The sequence below is a fragment of the Macaca thibetana genome, chromosome 13 (assembly GCF_024542745.1).
Source record: "Macaca thibetana thibetana isolate TM-01 chromosome 13, ASM2454274v1, whole genome shotgun sequence".
Classification (NCBI taxonomy): Eukaryota; Metazoa; Chordata; class Mammalia; order Primates; family Cercopithecidae; genus Macaca; species Macaca thibetana.
In genome coordinates, this window is record NC_065590.1 from 31,176,582 (window position 1) to 31,199,553 (window position 22,972).

The 22,972-nt window shown below is 38.9% G+C and overlaps 1 long non-coding RNA gene across 2 annotated transcripts in view; it reads right to left on the reverse strand.

Moving 5' to 3' along the window:
- The window catches only part of LOC126933530 (uncharacterized), a 59,247-nt gene that overhangs the window by 11,849 nt on the left and 24,426 nt on the right, over window positions 1-22,972 (reverse strand). Inside the window, exons 2-4 of one of the 2 annotated variants that reach the window (XR_007718655.1) lie at window positions 9,523-9,568; window positions 7,342-7,540; window positions 5,919-6,016 (exon numbers count right to left, since the gene is read on the reverse strand). This is a non-coding gene — a long non-coding RNA (uncharacterized LOC126933530). The remainder of the gene's footprint in view (window positions 1-5,918; window positions 6,017-7,341; window positions 7,541-9,522; window positions 9,569-22,972) is intronic. The other variant, XR_007718654.1, reaches the window with a different exon arrangement.

The following is a 22,972-nucleotide window of genomic DNA, read 5'->3' on the forward strand; positions in this document are numbered from 1 at the left end:
ATCACTATCCTCTCTATAAATAAAACAAGCCCACTCTTACATGGTGCTTCCTATGTGCCAAGCACTGTTGTAAGTGCCTTCTACATACTAACTCATGTGATTCTTAAAATAGCCCTATAACATAGGTGTTATCATCATTATCATCTTCATCATCATCATCGCCATCATCAACATCTCCATTTTTCAGATGAGGAAATGGAAGCATGGAAAATTTGAGTAACTTGCCAAAGTCATATGCAAGAGTCAAAATTTGAACCCATATAACCTGTTTACAAATTAAGCATTGCACTACAGGGTCCCTGGAGGGTAACACACATAAAAGGTGTCTGTCTTTGGATAACAGAAAGAATGGAAAATATTCTGAAAATAAATTCAAAGGAACGCTGATGGAGAGGGGATGTGCAGTAGCAGAGCACTAAGCTTGCTGTTGCATATGATCTGCCCTCCATTCCTATTACCTCCGTCCTCATCTCCTACCTGTCCGCCCCCCACCCCTTTCTCCCTCTATTCTGACCACTCTGGCCTCCCTGCAGTAACTTAAACACACCATGGATACTCCCACTTCAAAGTTTTTGCACTTAACTGTTCCCTCTTCTCGGAATGCTCAGAGAGCCACAGACTCTCTTCTTTTAACTTTTTCAATTGTCACCTCATCAGAGAAGCCTTGTCTTATAATCCAATATAAAATAGCACCACACCATCCCTCCAGTCCATTATTCCAAGTCCTTTCCCAGCTTCATTTTTGTTCACAGTGCTTATTATCTGACATATTATACGTTTACTCATTTGTTTATTCATTGCCCTCACAATCACCTGCCACTGAAATGTAAGCTCCATGTGAGAAGAACTTTTGTCTATTTGTCATTGTTGTATTCCTAGCACCTAGACCCATGCCTGCCACCTTAGAAGTGCAATACACATTTGTTAAAATCAATGGGTGAATGACTATGAACTATATACTTTACAATTTTTCCAATGATGACCCCCAAATGGAATATAAAATTTGAGACATCTTTTAAGTCTACATGTATATGCCTGAGGCTATAACTTAACAAGGTTCATTGACAAATTAAATCACTAGATCTTTTTAGCAGTGATAAGGTTAGATTAGCTATATTTTTAGATGGAGACTAATAAATATGACTGCACAAGTAAAAGATTTTGGCAGAGGTGTTGACATACTCGTCCACAGATCTGGGAATCACTAGGCATGCAATCTGTGGGAGATAAAAGTAAAAAGAGGCGCTGCGTGTTGCAGAAAAGGTCAAAGTCTTATAGTTAGGTCTACGTTCAAATCCTAGTTCTGTTACTAATTTTTACATGACCATGAGCAAATTAGTCTCATTGGGTTTCACTTTTCTCATCGGTAAAATGGGAATGGGTATCAATATGGCAACATTAACTTTGAAGGGCTATTGGGAAGAACGAGTTGAACAATACAGACAAAAGTGTTTAGCACATAATAGCTTTCCAACCTTTTTCCCTGAATCTTTATGCAAAAGTGGCATGATTTAGTGACAGGTTGAGAACATAGAGCAATCAAGCAAGATTCTTTGTTTAAAAGGGAAAAATTTTTTTTTAAATTTACAAAATCTCTAAGTATGACTAATCTCCTTTTCTCCAACAGCCCCCATAGTTCGACTTCATTATTTAATAAATTATTAACAAAATTAATTTACTGTATACTCACTAAATGCCAGATATTATCACTTAGCAATTGTGTATTATTAGCTTTCCTTTATGATTAATGCTTCATTGGTAAAGGATACTTTTACTGCTCTTACCTCTCCAAGAATGCAAATGTAGAATGAAAGACATTGTTAGAACTTCAGATGCAATGGGATGAAGAAGGAAAATGAAATGGGGATACTGTCTGTTCTGACTTAAACAACCAAGAATACCTTAAGAAAAAAACTTGTGTGTTATTAGAAAAAATACTAATACATAGAATACATAATTATTATATTAGAATACGTATGGATAGCTAAGAGTGGATGATGCACTACATCATAGAGCAGAAATGAAATGATTAGTTTGGACGCAGAGTCATTTGTTCTTTTAGTTTATGTCTAGTTGTTGTCTACTTCTCTCATGGGACCGCTGACTTCCACATATGCGGCCTCAAGTCTAAGAAATCTTGCATGGAGTAAAGGCTTATTTTATTATTAATTAGGTCTCTCTAGGCTCATGGGATGTTCTGTGTCTGTTTCTACTGGGGGACCGTCTGGCTCAGGGCTGTAATTTGACAGCTCTTTATTGGCAGAACTACATGAACTGAGGACTCCTTTTTATTTCAAAGTTAGTTTCCACTAACTCAAGGAAAGGATTGCCAAAAGTCACAGCAGAGGCAATAAGAGATGTGATGCTTGCATTCCACAGCCCTCATTCACCTTCTAGGCTCTGTGAATAGTGTCTCACCTAGATAAAGACAAATCAGAGCTGTATCACCCCTACCCACCTCTAAGTTTGAGAGTTATTGGGGATGGTCTATGAAGTCAAATTCTTGTCCCAGGCCCTACCAATAATTGGTGTGAGAGTTAGAACTAGATCTCAACCCTTAAATCTTGTCAATTGCTCTGTTTGCAATTTGCTTTCCTCTTTCACCCACACCCCTTGGTGCACATGCTGAGCCTTTTGTGGTATCTTTTCTACCAAAGGTGTACTATTATTTTATAGGTCAGGTTTCCTTGAGTGACACCTCTTTGAAGATAGTATAATAGTGAAGACCGTGTAGAAAAATTATTCCCAAGAAAAGCCCTGAAGCACATAGGAATTATTCATTCTCACAACTATTATTGTTCCACAGGAAAAGCAAAACGCTTTTAAGGGACTAGTGAAATGTTTTTTATAAACTAAGCACAGCATCCATGAATTATTGTGAAAGAGTTATCCATTAGTTCTAGCCAAAAAGCAGTATTATTTATTATGAACATATTTATTGAATAAACATTCTGAAGCTTTTTTTTTTTTTTTTTTTTTTTTGAGACGGAGTCTCGCTTTGTCGCCCAGGCTGGATAGGAGAGAGCAAGAATGAAAGAATTCAGTTGTTTTGATATAAATAAATGTCTGATACATTCACAAAATCTCATGAAAACCAATAAAAAATAAAAAGAAAAAAATACACCAAGATGTGTAAAGGACTTTAATTTTGTCAAATGAGCATTTTTTACTCTTTTCTGAAAATTTAAACAAAACATTTGCATTCACATTAAGTTTATAAGCTTTTTCACTATCTACTAGAAATGTAAACTATCTCAGAGATGACTGTGGTAAACAATTCTAATTTTTTAAGAATTTCATTTAGGAGAATGAATCTGAATTATCAGTAAACCTAAATACAACATAGTTTTAACTATTACATTATTTCAAATACATTATGGACAAATTAGAACTAACTACCAACCATGTCTTTCTGAATAGCTAGCTTAATCAGTAAACGAGTCATTTGTAATAAACACCACTTCTCACCTTTAAATTTTGTTTAAAATTTTTTTAAGTTTTTTTTTAAGCAAACAGACCTCCTGACCATTACCCCTACTGTCACCATGAAAAGAGAGAACATGATGACACCCTATATTTTCTTAGAGGTCCTTTGTTTCACAAATATATCAGTATAAATTTTATTCCAACCCTTTTAGAATTACCTCAGAATCATACTGTTGGAGCTTAAATCAATAAGATCCAACAGTACATGAACTTAACTACATGAAAGTTTCAGTTTTCAGGAAGTGAAATTCCTAAGACAATACAAAGAGTCTTTAGCACATTTAGACCTAAGCATAGACCAATGACTTTCATTCACAAGAATCCAATCCAAGAACTTCGCTAATTCTAAATTTTCATGTGGCATCTAACTTCCTTTACTCTTTATGCAAAACTTTTGGATTATGTTATAGCTTCATTACTTTCTGAGACCTTTTATTTCCTCTTCATCTCCATTATCAGCACTAAAATTTTGCCTCCTGTTTTTTGATCACATGGAGTGACCCTGGCACATTTTGGAAAATACACAACTGGACCCCAAATCTGGAGATGCTGATTCAGTGAATGCTGGGTGTGACACAGGAATATTTTTCTTGAGCTCTCAGATAATTCTAGTAGACAGCCACATTTTAAAGATAATAGTATTTATGCAATACGCACAACTCACTAGAACCACATAGAGATGTCATGAGTGCTGATGATCTAGGTAGAGACTTATTCTTACATAAGTCTCATTGTGCATGATTTAAACTCAAGGAAAAGTATAAATGACCATCTATTCTGAATCTTCATGAGCTTAGCGTCTGGTTTGCTTATTTGTATTTTCGTGCCACTGTTTTCCCCACTCCCTCCAACTGCGTGTGAGGAAAATGTTTCATCTGCAAAGTAGGTTTCTCCAGTACCAGAGCCCTTTCCAGCATGGGTGGAGATGCCTTAAATCTGCATTCTAGCAGGAAACTCCCAATCATTATAGATTTCTTGGAGTAGCAGCCTTCCCCTAACCTATCCTTTCATTGCCTGGCCCTTATGGCAGATGGTATTTTCCAAAGAGGGCTTCAGCAACATCTCCCATCCCACATGTTCTTCTGCCCCTCCTCCATTAAGAGATGAAGTCTATTTCAGGGCCTGATACGGCTCATGCCTGTAATCCCAGCACTTTGGGAGGCCAAGGCAGGCAGATCACGAGCTCAGGAGATCGAGACCATCCTGGCTAACACAGTGAAACCCCGTCTCCACTAAAAATACAAAAAATTAGCCGGGTGTGGTGGCGGGCGCCTATAGTCCCAGCTACTCGGGAGGCTGAGGCAGAACAATGGCGGGACCCGGGAGGCGGAGCTTGCAGCCAGCTGAGATCGGCCCCTGCAATCCAGTCTGGGCAACAGAGCAAGACTCCGTCTCAAAAAAAAAAAAAAAAAGAGATGAAGTCTATTTCACAACCCCTTGAATCTGGTTGGACCTTGGAACTGCTTAAAGCAATAGAATGTGGTTACACCTCTGTGTAATAGTGGTTACACAGAGGGACTTCTGAGGCTCGATCATAAGAGGCCTAGGAGCATCTGTTCTGGTCTCTTGGGATGCTCCCTCTGGGAACCCAGCTGTCATACTGAGAGAAGCCCAAAGCACACGGAGTAGCCATGGGCAGTGTTTCAGTCAATAGCCTCACTAAGCACTGAGCTAAGTCCTCAGCCAACAGCCAACATCAACCACCAGCCATGTGAGTGAGCCATCACAGATGTCCAGCACAGACAAGCCTTCAGGGCACTGCAGCCTCAGACAACACCTGATGGCATCCACATGAGAGACCCTAAGTGAGAACTATCCAGCTGAACCTAGTAAAGCAACAGGAAGAACTGTAATAAATGGTAAGAAATTGTTTAAACCACTAAGTTTTGGAGTAGTTTCTTGCACAGAAATGAGTCACTGAGAAAGTGCCTATGACTAGAGTTTTACCCCAGGTATTGATTTACACCCTTTAGTTCCCTGCTGGATTTACAGTAGGTCTCTGAACCTGCTTATTTAAGGGCCAATTTGGTGATTCCTGACTAGTCTCATCTGCATCCCTGTCCCATAGTCCTCCTCCTTCCACATCTGAAGCACTGGGCACCCACCATAGTTCAACTTACCCCATATTCTGGAACCAAGTTCTCTTTCGGGACCTATAAAATCCAAACTCCTTGTCTTGATGGCTCTCTAGCAACAAATCTATCAATGGTTCTCAACCTTGACTGCACATTGGAATCACTTGGGAAGTATTTTTTTTTAAAAAAAATACTTGTTTACGGCCCAGTGCAGTGGCTCACGCCTGTAATCCCAACACTTTGGGAGGCCGAGGCGGATGGATTACGAGTTCAGGAGTTTGAGACCAGCCTGGCCAATACGGTAAAACCCGGTCTCCACTAAAAATACAAAAATTAGCTGGGCGTGGTGGCACGTACCTGTAGTCCCACCTACTTGTGAGCCTAAGGCAGAAGAATCGCTTGAACCCAGCAGGTGGAAGTTGCAGTGAGCTGAGATCATGCTACAACACTCCAGCCTGGGCAAAAGAGTAAGACCACATCTCATATTAAAAAAAAAAAAAAAAAAAAAAAAAAAACATGGTTACTGGTTCCCACCCCCAGAGATTCTCATCTAATTGGTCTGGAAAAGACATTTCTATGCTGCCACTACTGCTATTTTGGTCCAGATAATTTTTTGTTGTGAAGGGCTGTCCACTGTATTTTAAGATGCTTGGCCATATCCTGGTCTGTACCCACTATAAGTCAGTAGCACCCTTACAGTTGTGACAGTCAAAATTGTCCACAGATGTTGCCTAATGTCCCCTAGGGAGCAAAATCATCCCCAGTTGAAAACCGCTAGTCTAGATTTTAGCCTGGGCATCAGGATATCTCAAAATTCACCAAGTAATTCTAAAGTTCAGGCAAGGTTAAGAACTGCTGATCTAAAACAGCATTGCTTTTCAAATTTAAGCATGTATATGAATTACCTGGGGACCTTGTTAAGATGCAAATTCTGATTCAGTAGGTTTGGGGCGGGCCCAAGATTCTGCACCTTTAACAAGCCCCCATGTAGCTGCTGTCATTGTTCTCAGTCCACTTTGAGTAGCAAGGAAGTAAATACTGCAATTTGCCTACAGGGTGAACTTGCATTTAGCACCCTCAGCTGGGCATCCCAAGGCCTTACCCTAATTGCCCCCAGAGAAAATTGGTTATTGGTGATTGTCAAAACAGACTATGTTCCCCACAGTTGGCAAAGATGTCTGAAAACATGGTAGCAGCAAAATTACTTTAAGTAAATTATTCACTTCTTAGGGATCAGTGTGCTGCAAACTACATATTGCATTTCACCAGTGTAGAAGCTGCCAGCAGATTAGGGGAAAACTTCCCTACAGTTTGCTGCTTGCTGTTGCCAAGGTAGGAAGCCAAACAATGCCTTGAGCTGCCAGCCTTTTTCAATAATACACTTCACATTGCCAGTTGCGAGAAAGGCTGTGTGGGACTCAGAGATTTCCCCGCTGCTCCAGCCCCTCTCCAGCATTTTAAGTCCACAGCTTTAACATATGTCACAGGGGTTAAACAAATGAGTCAAGAGAGCAGATTTTTAGTTTGAAGAGGGATTTCAGGAAGTCAGTTCTTGCTCCTACAGGACAGAGGTCAAGCTACAATCGAGCCAAGACAGACTAGCCTTCTGAAATTTACACAAAACTGTGGAAAGGTCACATCTCCCTCCACTCGTGACTCAGGAACACAGAGGGTTTGTACGACTGTTCAGCTTTGGCTTTTGTCCAAGAGAAATGCTCTCTTTTCACTCCAGAGGTGTTTATTTGCAGTAGAATCACTTTAGAAGTATGTCCTCTCTCACCTGTAAATTTAGCCAGGAACTTGAAGATGCTAGTGGTTCAGACGTCTTCCAGGCATATTATTTAAATCCTACTGATTCCAAAGAAGAAAAAAGGCATCTGGTTGTTTGGGAATCTACAATGGACTACAAAATGTATCCACAGATTATCTGGTTGGCTCAAAATGTGAAACACAGTACTTCTCTACTTAAGTCTTGTCACCTAAAAAGGAAAGCAAACAAAAAACACCAGGAGGGGTGAGTAAATCTTGGCTGTCCAGAGAAACAATTCTAATTTATTTCAGAGAGTGCTTTGAGTACAGAAACTGTAAGAGAGATTTCCCCTCTTCTACCTCATTTCTGTAAGAAACAACTCTAAACAAACTTTAAATACAATGTTACTACTTAATTCTAAATAGATGTTCTGCCCTGAAACCTACATCTACTTCCTTACTGCTGAGAAAGGGATTGACAATGATAAAGAAGGCTCAAGTTCCCGTTTACCCCTTTTTCTGAAACCTTTATGTGCAATCAGCCTTAAATGGCTCTTGATGGTCTCTCCTCTGGACTATACCCTGGGTCCTCTCACTAGTTCTCAACTGGGGGTGATAAAGTCTCCAGGGACATTTCCAATGTCTGTAGACATTATTGGTTGTCACAATTCAGGGGTTGCTGCTGGCATCTCGTGGATACAAGCCAGAGATACTGCTAGATGTCCTACGAGAAACACAAAACAATTCCCCACAACAAAGAATTATCTGATCCAAAATTTCAATCATGTTTACTGTCAGAAACCTTGTCTTAGATTTTTTGAAGTTAAAAAAAGATCCTCAACCAAAGCCTACTGAAGACTGCAGACCTCATCTTGCCCCCTACAATTCTAAGCCGACATAAAAGACAGAAAGAGAGGAAGAGGAAGAAGAAGGACCCCTACACATAATTTCTTTACCCCTTTCCAAGGACAGAGATCACATTCTTGTTCCTTTCTGTTATGCCAGAGGGTAACAGTGACTGAGTCATAGTGGATACTTGACTAATATTTGTTGAAGGAATGGATAAATCCCACCCCTCAGTTACATGATGTCCTCATATGAGAAAGAAAAGGAAACACATCTTAGCTATAAGATTAGCTCTCCTCTGACCAGCAGCCTGGGGCTTGCTCAGACAGTATGGTACAGCCTGGTGCTTCTCAACTTTAACGTACATACGAATCACCTGGCAGTCTTATTAAAAATGTAGATTCTGAATCACAAGGTGCAGGGTGAGGCCTGAGAGGCTGCATTTCCTACAGATGTCCAAATGAAGCCGATACAGTCCAGGTCACACTGCGGGGCAGCAAGAATAGACGATGTCTAGACTTGAAACCAGGACATTTAGCAGCTTTCTCAGCCTCCATGTCCTGTTCTAGAAAACAGGGAGGATGATAAAATCTCTGCTACGCCCACATCAAAAAATTGATAATTGTGTCCTGATAGGATCTAAAAGGGATTTCAGAAATCATATAAGCTAAACTCTCCCATTTTTAAGTGAGGAAACAGAGGCCCAGAGACATCTTAGCAAGTCCAAGGTCACTCTGGTGGTTAGCTGTAGAGCCTGAACCAAATCCCTCACACTGATACAGCCATCATTCCTCCCTGTGTGTTCTGGCTGCACACACTGCCTGGTGCCTAGTACTGCAGGTCTGGCTGTTGTTTACTTGCCTGTGCTTTTTCCCTGATGGTGTTGCATAATGCCTTGGCTAAAAGTGATCCCCTACCACTCCTCCAAGTGTACCTGCCACTTCATGCATATCCGATTGCCACATCCAGTGAGACTGGCCAGCTGCTGCCATGTTCCTGAAATCAGTTCTTACACTCTGCTGCTCAATTTTGTGCATCACAGTGTCCTTATACCGGATTTTGCTCCCCTGATGTATAAGAGGTGCACAAATCAAATTAACCACAGGTGAAAAAGAGCAGTTAGCCTGGTGCCAAACAACAGAGCAGACACCGAGCTGGGATTAAAGCCCCACATTTTGATTCCTGGTGCATACTCCAAACCTCTTCAGAAAGAACACAGCCCTTCACTATTTACCAAACTCTCATTAGTCCAACAGCCTGTTGTCTTAATGCTAAAAACCTGCCAATCAATAGTAATTTAGGTGAAGGGAAATTATGTTTAAAGAGAAACATTCTAACACTTATAGGTTCATTTTCAGAATCTTACCCTCCAGTTGTCTCAGAATAATCTTGGGCCTGCTTTTCTTCCTTTCCTGCAAGCAGAGAACACTGTTCTGAGAACTCAAGTTATATTCCTGTCCTGTGTCTTTCCTTGCCCCTCATTTGAAGCATTCCTCCGAGTCTCGTGTATTTTAAGTGCCATCTAGTGGTAGATCTTCAGATGTTAATAATACAATGAAATTTAACTTAAGGATACTTGGGGAAATAGATGGTCTCCAGATGATGGAATAATTTCTCTACCTGAGAATCACTGTATCTGCTATATGTGAATTACCAATATTCAGACTATTTAAATACTTTTTTCAAATAATCCTGCATATTAATTTAAGCATTCTTTTGAAAAACTCTTGTAACTTCTCAGTCAAAAAGCATTTGCAAGATCTTTATAATTAGAGATTTTCAATTACACGTTAGAAATAAATTAAAGCGCCGGGCGCGGTGGCTCAAGCCTGTAATCCCAGCACTTTGGGAGGCCGAGGCGGGCGGATCACAAGGTCAGGAGATCAAGACCACAGTGAAACCCCGTCTCTACTAAAAATACAAAAAATTAGGGGCGCGGTGGCGGGCACCTGTAGTCCCAGCTACTCAGGAGGCTGAGGCAGGAGAATGGTGTGAACCCAGGAGGCGGAGCTTGTAGTGAGCCGAGATCTCGCCACTGCACTCCAGCCTGGGCAACAGCGTGAGACTCCGTCTCAAAAAAAAAAAAAAAAAAAAAAAAAAGAAATAAATTAAAACATTCTGCATAATTTTTTAATTTGAAAGACAGGTTTTTAAAACTTAAAGCAGCTTAACTCCTTTGCGTATCTTCCATAAGTGTTTTCTATTTGTTTTGATAACTCTACTCACTTCTTCCCTTACAGAGAAATACAACAACTCAGGATTTCCTTCTACAGAGAGACAGAGTCTTTCCTTGCATCCTTTTCCTTGGAGAGCAGGGATATTGGAAAGACTGATCCTCCCTTCTCTTTCTCCACCCACTTAAGCCCTTCAGTATCCACTCCTTTTTAGGTATTGAATCTGGCTGAATAGTCATATAATTTTGGTTCCTCTGTCCATTATCTGTGCAATGACAGAAAAACCAGGATGAGAAAAGATTAGGAAATGTTTCTACAGACTTCTCACCAAATCCTAACAGGTTTAGAGTTATTATTTGAGTTTCTAGCTCCTGGCCTGATGCTGCTTCTTCAAGATCAAAGGGATTATGACAGAAACACACTTAGAAAAGTAGACTCCAAGTACTTAGAGAAAATATGTACAAATGAAATACAGCCAGGAAGATATTAAAACAGATGTTCTTCTACAGCACAAATGGCAAGTCCAAAAGAAATTTTCATTAAAAATGATTAAAGATACTCGAACAGCAGCTACTATTAAATGCTAGCTTACAATTCATTTTGTTTTCATAGCATTCATTTTTCTTATTATAAATTTATATAAATATAAATGAAAAATATAGACAAAAGCATAAAGTAGAATGTAAGCTATCCTCATACATCCTGTAGACATAAGCCCTATTAAAATCCTTTGGATATTTTTCTGATACATGTCTAGGTATAAAGATTGGGATCATATACATGAAAGGTTTTGTCGTGATTTTTTTTCATCTGGTAATATATTTTGAGCATCTTTCCAGGTCATTAAATTTACAATGAATATATTTGATGACATGGGAAGATGCACCACGTTTAATTTAACCAACACTTATTGACAGACATCAGATTGTTTCTAAATTCTTACTCATATCTAATTCTGACATGAACTTCCTTGTACACAAATAAGGCGAATGTAAATATTTATTACAAATTGATTTCTAGAACTTTAACTACTGGGTCAAAGGACGTGAATGTGTTGAAGTTTTGTGATACACAACAACAAACTGGTGACTATAATTGTAGCCATTAATTAACACTCTTAAAAGTACCTCATAAAGGTACAACCATGACACTTTCTCTAAAGAGGGAGGCTGCTGCCTACCCACCCTCTTTAGGGTGTCTCCTTGAACATACAATAGGCCTTATTTAAAGGCTCAGTCTTTTATTCATAATTTTACAGCGCAAATACGTGGGCTTTCTAACATTTAAAACTGGCTCAGGGGTCTCCCACAAGGGATACATAAGGCAATCACAAGTGCATCCTCTGGTCTCTCAAGAGAGGTGTTAGTTGTTCTGTCTTCCACCTTCCTACGTGAGTTCATATAAAATTCTGTCCAGACTTTGTAATCACTTTCATGCTACCCTACATGCATGTAATTTTGATAAATACCCAATATTAAAATTATGTTCTTTCCTTCATATTGGTACAAAAGGGCCTTTTGTTCCTCAGACTGTTTTACTCTCTAACAACCTGGTGGAAATAACTATGTCCCACATATTGGCATTTCCATGGATGTGGCTGCCTGGTAACAATAATGGGAAAACAATGTAATTCTAGAACATTCTATCTGAATTCACTCAATAGAGGGAGATATACTTTTCTTTTCTTTTTTGATGGAGTCTTGCTCTGTCGTCCAGGCTGGAGAGTGCAGTGGCGCAATCTCAACTCACTGCAACCTCTGCCTCCCGGGTTCAAGTGACTCTCCTGCCTCAGCCTCCTGAGTAGCTGGGACTACTATTATTGACAAATTTTTTAAACTCCCATCAGGTTTCTCAAGTTCTTACATTGTTATTTTCTGGATAACAATTAGAGTTTTTATTGTTTTTAATAAGAAAAAAAATATTTTAAAATGTGTACCAAAAACATTCCCAAATTGACAAGTTCCACTTTAAATTTAAAAAAAAAGAAAAACTCTCATTGCTGAAGTTTGCTTTTTCATTCCTGTTGAAGTTCCCTTCAATAACTAGGGGAGGCTCAATAACTTTGCCCAATTATTAAACCAGAACAGTAATAAGGAGCCTTGGCTGAAACTCCCAATTCTTCTTCACCCCAAAACTGTCAGAGGGGATTTTCAACTCTGAACTCAAACAAAACAACAGGATTGGTGAAGGATGACTAAATCCACCTCGTATATGAAACTGCCCATATTTGACCATTTTTGGTTTAGAAAAAAAGTGGTATTCATATGGCACAAGCTAATAGAACCATTTATCATTATCAAATCATGGGTAGATAGACAACTAGAAGCAAATATCCAGACATACCACTACTCACTGGTACTGGACACATCCCAGGCAGACCAAGAGGCAGCCACATGACCGTTTATCCTCTACCTGTCACCCTCATTTCCTGTGGCTATTACCAAACAACTAGGACAGGACCCAAAAAAATCATCAGCACTGAGAGCAGTCAATCTAGAGAGGGGAGTGTCAGCTTTTTCTTATCCCACAGAATGGAATGAGGAGGATTCCCACCTGCCCCAATCTACCAAGGAAGGCACCGAGATACTCACAGAGATGCAGAAGCCAATAGGAAGGGCAGACAGACATGTCATTATAAAATAGCGTTTGGACGGTAACAGCCCTTTCCCAAAGCAGACCTCCTTCTTGCCTGGAGACTAGACTGCCTTTGTAGGACTAACATTAGCCACCAAATTACAAATTGTGGTTGAGGAGTCCTGCAGCTGGAGGCTGCAAGCTTCTGACCCCCTACCTAAACTGCTCCTAAGATCAGTGCTTGAGATATTGTGCAGCCCCAGCACTTGATGGATCAGCTGGCACCACCCAGATCAATAAACTGGCTCATCTGATCTTGTGGCCCCCACCCAGGAACTGACTCAGCGCAAGAAAACAGCCTCCATTCCCTATGATTTCATCTCTGACCAATCAGCACTCATGGCTCACTGGCTTCCCTTCATCGACCAAATTATCCTTAAAAACTCTGCTTCCTGAATGCTCAAGAGACTGATTTGAATAATAATAAAACTCCGGTCTCCCACAAAAAAGTAAAATAAAATAAAGTAGCTTTTGATTCAGATTTGCTCATAAGCCCTCCTGTGCCTATTTGAGCTAGAGGAGATGGGAGTTGGTGAGATGTGGCAGGACAAAATGGGAATGACGAGAGGAAGGCTTACAGTCCTGCCTTTTGTCACAGGAAAGCTGTGTCAGTTCCATTGTATCAGGTGGGTATATGTGTAAGGTAGCTGGACCTGAACTGCCTTAGTATTAGACAAGTAGAATCAAGAAACAAGAGACTGCAGGGTGACAGCTGAGAGGCAGGGACAGGAAAATGAGGTAGAAGAGGAGAAGCCAGAGATCTACAGCGGCAACTATGCAGTTTGGAGGCCTTCCTGCAAGGACCTTGAAAGAACCATGCTTAAGTCCCTAGAGAGAAAACACCTACATATTCACACAGAGAAGGGACTAACTGCCCATTACTGGCTGAGGAAGTTGCAGTGTATAAGAAAGGATTACAATGGTGAGTTAGTAAGTATAAAGGTCTCTGTCCCTTTCTCTGTTACCTCTGCAATGCCCCAGCCTACAGCAGCTGGGAGAAGTGAAGGAGCTTCCCCATTACAAATCCACCCAGCCATAGATAAGGCATGTGACAGGAATTAGGGAGAAGATGAGATTAGAGTTGATTAGAGATTGAGTTTTAATATCTACTCTTGCCCAAGAGCTAGTTAAAAAGAAAGAAAAGGAGATGCAACAGAGCATGATTAAAAGCAATGGATGGAAAAAATTTTTTTCATTATTGTACATTGCCAAGTTCAGACTGTTCAATAGGCCAGTTACACCAGTATCTACACTGATGAACTAATTGAAATTTCTGGGTCATCTCTGTGGCTTCATTTGCTAAAAGTTCTGCTCTTACAGTGTAATTGAATTCAAAGACAAGAAATCACCAGTGTCAATTGTAAAGAAGAAAAATGAACTTTTATTTGGAAAGAAACTGCATCAAATTAAATTAAATACAGTTTGTAGTTTTGTTTCAACTCACTTATGTCACATATAATATCTAAGGAGTAAACACAACCCAGTCCAAATAGTATTATCAACAGCACCAAAAAAAAAAAAAAAAAAAAAAAAAAAAAATGCGTTTGTTTTATTTCATTGATGGGGTGTGGAGAGAATATTAAAACCAGTGGTTCTTGTGTTCAAAAAATATACAGTTAGTTGAACGAATTTTTCACTTTTTAGTTGTCTCAAAAATTCTGTGATTCACAGATCACAATGATACATTTATTCTAACATGGCTACTGATATCATTTGACTGTGTCGCCACCCAAATCTCATCTTGACTTGTAGTTCCCATAATCTCCACATGTTGTGAGAGGGATCCAGTGGGAGGTAATTGAATCATGGGAGCAGTTACCCCCATGCTGCTATTCTCATGATAGTGAATTCTCACAAGATCTGATGGTTTTATAAGGTGTTTCCCCCCTTTTGCTCAGCACTTCTCTCTCCTGCTGCCTTGTGAAGAAGGATGTGTTTGCTTCCCCTTCCACCATGATTATAAGTTTCCTGAGGCCTCCCCAGCCACACAGAACTTTGAGTCAATTAAACCTCTTTCCTTTACATATTACCCAGTCTCAGGTATGTCTTTATTAACAGCATGAGAACAGACTAATAGAGCTAGCTACCTTTTGAAATTTGGTTTCATAAAGTTTCAGAAATTGAAGCCACGTAAAATGAGTCTACTTCACAAAGTGCTTTTCCAAGTTTATAAAAGGTGTTAACTACTTTGCAAATCTTCACTATAGCCCAGCCCCACCACAAGGTAATAATCAAATGGACATTATTTACTCATTACGAGAGACATGTCTTTTGTTAGAATCATTAAACCCAAATATTATTCTCTCTAGGTCATTAATTTGGAAATTTTCTTATGAATGGTAATAATCTACTTAGCTTCCTGTGAGACCATGTAACTATATTAGTTATTTTACTTTCTTTGCCTTGGGCATTTAAGATCTTGGAGTTTAATATCTCTGGAAATTTACGAAGCTTGTCTAAAGAGATGGCCACAGTGGTTTAACTTATACATTAAATAGCAACTACATTATGATTAATTCCTCATCTGTCGAGAACTTTTTGAACTTCAAATTGTCGTATTTCTATCCATTTTCTTAAGACAAATCTCTGTTCTCTGGACACTTGAGACAAGTATGTTTCTTCAAAGCAATTTTAAAGTTCAAATATCACACATTTATAACCATCTGCTCCTACAAAACTTCAATAAATATTTCAAACATTAGCAAGTATTTTGTCTCCTGTAGCTAGAAGCAATGTCTGCATGTCCTTTCCATAAGACACAGATAAGACTTCCATTTATTCAGCAACATATAAGTAACAGATAGGTGAGACGGGCATGAAATTGACAAACTATACTGTTTATGGGATAAAATGTAAAATTATTTTCTTCATTCCCTCAAGGTTATTATTGTATTTCATAATTTACTAAAACTCAATTTCACCTTTAAGTAGCAGAAAACATTTATGTGACTACTCTTTTGGTACAAGTAGCCTTTCAGTGCTGTTACTAAACAGTACAAACCCGAAATTTTGAGTTGACAGTACTCTGCCTAGAAATGGCATAGACTGTGCACTAAATTTGCCATTCACTATGCAAGCCTCAAATTAATAAGATGGTGTTTTCTATGAATGATCTCTAATTATAGTCTTTCACTAATCTAATTCAAATTGGCTTCTCCTATAGTAAGTACAAAATAGCTGCATTTTACTCTCCCTGGAAAACAAAGTGAGATCCAATCTCTCTTCCAAAGCTGAGGTCGTAAGACTGAGCTGACATGAGAACATCTCAATCACTTGAGGTCGCAGGTTATGAAACTTAGGACTATGTTCAGGTAAGTAGAGAGTGTCTCTGAGGGATCACTGAAAACAGGGCTGAGCAGAGAGTTGGGATCCAGCAACAAAGTAACAAGGACACCAAAGAAGGAAAATAAATTACCCAGAGGGTTCTTGGAAGTGGAGCCTAGAGAAATCTCCCAGGAACTGGGTAGCACATATGGGTCCTTTTTTATATAGTCCCCATGACCCTAATTAAAAAAAAAGTTTGGAAGCCTTACCAAGATGTGCTGACTTTTTTTTTATGATGATGCTCAAAAGTTCAAAATAAATCTCAGCCTAAATTTTCTGGAGATAGCTCTCACACTAAAACCTTTGGAGTTAACTTGTCTCATTTGGGAAGTGCCTCTGGTATTATAACCTAAATTACCTCCCTGAATGTTGAAGTTTTAAGCCCCAGTGTGACTGTATTTTGGAGATAGGGCCTTTAAAGAGGTAATTAAGGTTAAATAAGATCATAAAGATGGAACCTAATATGATAGGACTGGTATCTGTATAAGATCCTTATATACTATAAGGTATCCTTATAAGGAATCCTATCTTTTTTCTCACAGGAAAAAGATCCTATGAGGACACAGAGTTGAGGCAGTCATCTGCAAGCCAAGGAGAGAGGCCTCAGAAGAAACAAAACCTGCTGGCACTTTGATCTTGGACTTGCAGCCTCCAGAACTGTGAGAAAATTAATTTCTGTTGTTTAATCCACCCAGTCTGTGGTATTCTGGTAGCCCTAGCAAAGTAAGACTTCTGGGTTTACCATGTAGAAATTATATCAGTGTTTATATATCTTTAAAAAGATATACTTAAAACTATGAGAGTATATTTATCTACTGTTGCCACATCTCAGTTAACAAATACTAGTTCATTTTCAAGAAACTAGTGCTCATGTTTTTTTGTATATAGTAAAGAACTATATAAGCAAAAGGTATAATGATTATTTTTAGTTCTTTCTGCATCCTGTATGACCAATTACATTCTTAGGAGATTCAGGCATCTGGCTGTTAATATAATTTGTAGTGGTATACAAACTAAGGAGTAGCACATCTTCACCTCTACCACTTCGACTTAAACCTACAAGCTTCCACTCCTGAGCCAGATGAGTGACATCCTCTTTGTGCCATTTTTAGTTTTACTGCCAGTTTAAAACCTTTTTTTCTATTCTCTTATTTTTTAATTCACTGTACTGTTTACTGAATACCTATTAATGTGCCAGGTATGGTATTAGACACAAGATATACTTTTCCTGCTCACATAGAATATATAGCCTAGTGAGGGAGACAGAACAAAAAAATCATATAAACAAACATATAACGTGGTATGTACTGTAAAGAAAATGTGTAAGGTGTAATGATAGAAAATAAGGGAGCCTACTTTAGAAACTGATGGGCCATACCTACCTACTTAGGGTTTAAGCAAGTTGAGTGTTTAGGGAAGGCCTCTGGTCTAGTATAAGGTAATTCCTAGTATTTCCTGCAAAAGATAAACACCTAAATGTCAGTGGCTTACCACAACAGATTTTGGGTTCTCCCTCACATATAGTCCAGTAAGTTGTTCAGTAGGCAGCCTTCCACATAGTGATTCAGAGACCCAAGTATCTTCCACCTGTTCCTCTGCCATACCCTAGAACATCAGAGTATTGTTTTCAGTCGATGGACAGAAGCAGAGAGAGTAGAAAAGCCAAGGCCACTTTTTTTGTCTTCAATTTTTATTTTAATTTCTGGGGTACATGTGCAGGATGTGGATTGTTACACAGGTAAACATGTGCCAGGGTGGTTTGCTGCACAGGTCAACCCGTCACCTAGGTATTAAGCCCAGTATCTGTTAGCTATACTTTCTGATACTCTCTCTCCCCACCTCCCCTCAACAGGCCCCAGTGTGTGTTATTCCCCGCTATGTGTCCATGTGTTCTCATCATTCAGCTCCCACTTACTAAGTTAGAATATTGGTGTTTGGTTTTCTGTTCTTGCATTAGTTTGCTGAGGATAACAGCTTACAACTCCATCCATGTTCCTGCAAAGGACATAATCTTATTCCTTTCCATGCTGCATAGTATTCCATGGTTTATATGTGCCACATTTTCTTTATCCAGTCTATCACTGATAGGCATTGGGATTGATTCCATGTCTTTGCTATTGTAAATAGTACTGCAATGAACTTACATTCCCATGTATCTTTATAACAGAATGATTTATGTTCCTTTTGGTATATAACCAGTAATGGGATTGCAGGATCAAATGGTACTTCTGCCTCTGGATCTTTGAGGAATCACCACACTGCCTTCCACAGTGGTTGAACTAATTTACACTCCCACCAACAGTGTAAAAGCATTCCTTTTTCTCCCAACCTCACCAACATGTGTTTTTTCACTTTTTAATAATCGCCAGTCTGATTGGCATGAGATGGCATCTAACTGTGGTTTTTGATTTGCATTTCTCTAATGATCAGTGATGTTGAGCTTTTTTTCATATGTGTGTTGGGCACATGAATGTCTTCTTTTGAGAAGTATCTATCCGTGTCCTCTGCCTGCTTTTCAATGAGGTTATGTTTTTTTTCTTGTAAATTTGTTTAAGTTCCTTGTAGACTCTGGAGAGTACACCAGTATCAGATGGATAGATTGCAAATATATTCTCCCATTCTGTAGGTTGTCAGTTTAATAATAGTTCCTTTGTAATTATATTCCATTTGTCAATTTTTGCTTTTGTTGCAATTGCTTTTGGCATTTGTGTCATGAAATCTTTGCCCGTGCCTCTGTCCTGAAGGGTATTGCCTAGACTTTTTTCTAGGGTTTTTATAGTTTTGGGTTTTATATTTAATTCTTTAATCCATCCTGAGTTAATTTTTGTATAAGGTGAAAGGAAGCGGTCTAGATTCAATTGTCTGCATATAGCTAGCCACTTCTCCCAGCACTATTTATTAAATAGGGACTCCTTTCTTGATTGCTTGTTTTTGTCAGGTTTGTTGAAGATCAGATAGTTACAGATGTATAGTGTTAATTCTGAGGCCTCTGTTCTGCTCCATTGGTCTACATGTCTGTTTTGGTACTAGTACTATGCTGTTTTGTTTACTGTAGCCTTGTAGTATAGTTTGAATTTGGGTAGCATGATGCCTCCAGTGTCAAGGCCACTTTTTAAGCCCTTTAGCACACAAATGATCACATCACTTGTGCACACATCTGTTGGTGAAAACTGGTCACATAACTTCACTATATGCCAGAGGAACTGGGAAACATAGACTCTGACTGGATAGCCACTTCTCCAAAACAACTATACCTTATAGAATAAGAATACAAATGTTGGTGGAGATGTGGCCATCTCTGTCACTGCCCTCCTCTGAGGAAAAGACACTGAAGAGGGGATCTGAAGGATAACAAAAAGTCAGACCATGTGTAGAGCTGTGAGAGGGTGAGCCCAGCCAGAAGGAACTGGACATGGAAAAGTCAGCCTCAAAATAGGAAGGGTTCTGCCATGTTCAAAAGTCAGAAAGAAGAGACTGGAGTGTAGCAGACAAGGGAAAGGAGGCATTTAGTGGTATTGGAGCTGTGGGAAGACAACTGATTTGTGGACCATTGTAGGCCACACTGAGGAGTTTGGATATTTTTATTAAAGTATCAAGATGTTTTTAATAGCATATAGTGTGGTCCAATTTATTTTTCAAAAATATTTATCTGGAAGTCATGAGAAGATTGGTAAGGAGTAAGAGATGAAGTGGAGAGATCAGAAATGAAACTCTTTTATTTCCTAAGACAAAGGCCACTGTGAATTGAATAAGTGTAATCACTGTGGAAATGGCAAAAACTGAACCTGGCAACCCTAAGACACAGTAGGTCATTCGCTTGGCCTAATGTGCACACCTTGCTCATCTGATGGGAGGAACACAGCACATGAATAGCTGCCAGACTTTGAATTTTGGCAACAGTAAGACAGGTCTAGAAGTCTGGGCTTCAGGGGGCTAGAAAGGGAGGCCCCAAAGTGATGTAAGAGGAGATATATTAAGATTGAAAGAGATATTGCCCTTGTGCTCACATTTAGGGAGAAATTCTACATGGTAGTGAGTTTAGAATGTTAATATTGACAAGCGGCAATGAAAACATAGATGTTCAACTCTTTTTATGACCATTAGTATAAACACAGGCAAAAAATAATAACGTGAGTTTCAGAGTAAGCATGTTAATTTTTTATTTATCAGGCTGAGGCAGAAGAATGCTTCATCTAAACTTTTAAAATACTGCTACAGATGAGAATTTAAAATGTCTTTGGTGAAGATGGATATGCAGCCTTTATTTGATCTAAGATTTTGGTTTTGAAAAGTGAAAACGTTAGGGCTCCTTTCTCACACTGAAATACCACATGAGACAAATCTGAGTATCAAAGGATCTGAAAAAAGAAGGTGAACGTAATTCCAAAATTCAAGGGATCAATGGAAGATGCTCACTTCACAGAATTCCGTGTGTAGGCCTCCCAAGTTACCTGGAGGATTATCTACAAGCTTAACTGCCTCTTATGAATTTTTTGAGAGAAGAAACCAACCCTCCAGCCTACTTCAGAAACCCATAGATAAGGAGTTCTTTAGTGCTCCAATATATTTCTGGTGTGTGTTAAATAAGCCAGGATTCTACATGCTGTGTGCATGGTGTTTTGCAAGAACACAAAAGATTCGTTCCTGCCTTAAAGGGCTAAGATATAGATACAGGCGGTTTACTAGAAGGCCTGCTTGCTTGAGAAGGGGTTAGTGGAAATGGTATGAATGTGAAAGAGATAGCAGGGTTTTACCTAAAGCAGACAGCTCTTCATCTGGCATAGATGCTATTTCATTCACAGCATTAGATATAATAACAGCAAAAGAAGCCCAACACGAAATTACAGTACTAATGAAAGCAAAATAATTATAGTTTTGGAAAAAAAAAATCCCCAGCTCACTGAAAAGTAAAGCTTTATAAGCCCTTTGTGGAAATTCTGGATGATTCTACTAGATTTTTTCACTTAAAAAGTATTAATGATAGGAGTACTTAATGAAATTCTTTGACCATTTTTACTAGAGCTTTTGAAGAGGATCAAAGTCATCAGTGTATGGACATGACCAGACTCTGATTAAAAACAATGTTTAATTGGTCTTTTACTCAGCTTCTTGACGACAAGGACCTCAGTCATTTTGCAAGAACCTTTGTTAAGCTTTTTTGGGAACAAACTGACTTGCCAAGTACAATTAACAACTGTGAAAGTTGTAAAACACAGACATTCCTCTCTGCAGTTTCCAAACTCTAACCATAAAGAAGATATATTTAAAATAAATGGAAAAACAACCCCTTTGCCTTCATTTTCAAAGGCAGCTCTGTGTACCAGAGCTCTTACCCAGGAATCAGACAATCTAGACTGTCTTTTCAATACTGCCACTACTCAGCAAGCAGGGTGTTTAACCCCTCCAAGCCACACTGTCCATTTGACAAAATGAGAGAGTTGGAATAAATGACCTATAAATTAACTTATTTCTGTTCTTAACACGGAGCCTTTCAGACACAATAATGAATGGGAAAGTTTCACGTTGTGTGGGCAAAGATAACAGAAAGCACCTTTTAGGGAGCCCACTGAAGACACTGTCAGATTTAGAGGCTTTCTGTGTGTTTCACCAATGGAAGACCCATGTGCCAAGCATCTGAGTTGCAATGCTGAGTTTTCACCTGAAGATCTAAGCCAGTCACACACTCAGAGCTCTGACTAACATTAATGGTAACCTGTGTGTACATATCAATGCTGGAAGCAGTGACTGCACTTCAGAAACCCCCAGTATGAAGCCAAAAGGAAAACTATGGCTGTAATTTTAAGCTCACATTTTGAGCAAACCAAATACGATTTTAGAAGGAAAAAAATGCCCAGTTTAATTGCCTCCCTGAGAATACTTACACTATACCCTATAGAGGAAAATAAAATTAGAAACCTTGATTTTAGTAGACTAACTCTCGGTCCTCTCAATGAACAAGGACTTTCCCATGGCATCCGTTGTTTCTGTATTTACTGACGGCTTGTATCATTCATCACACAATAATCACCTGGATGTGATGCAGCAGCAGAAAATGCAGAACTGTTTAAAATAATTATTTTTGTTTGTTTTTACTAAGTAGAACTTACAGAATTAGTAGCACCCTGGCACAGAGCTTTAAAAATCTGTCAAGAAATTTCAATTGCCTTTGCAGTTTTTGATAAAAATTAATTTGATGATCGGCCAGATACCGTCAACATACGAGATGCTCAGTACACAGAATATAATATGAAAAGCCAGGACAGAACATTACTAAGCATTTCAGAGACTTCTGGAGTGAAATATAATTTTTAAGTAGATAGTGAGAATTAGGGAATACATATCATGTACATAAAGTCATGCTAAAAGATGTTCCTGGTTTATTTCAATCTCCAAAAGAGGCCATTTTCAATCTACTGCTTTTTAAGTATTCTAAATTTCTTCCTTTGAATGCAGAAATGTTAACATTTATTAAGCACATCCCTGTTTTGGGTAATGTTTTAAATATTTCATTTGTTCAACAAATTTGTTATTGAGCACTGACTACTTGCCTGGCACTGCATCCAGTATTAGGCATAGAGTTGTAAAAACCCACACCACCTATACCCTCATGGACTATATACACTAGAAGGGGAGGCAGAAATTGAATAAACAAACTTATTCAATATTATTACAAACTGTGAACAG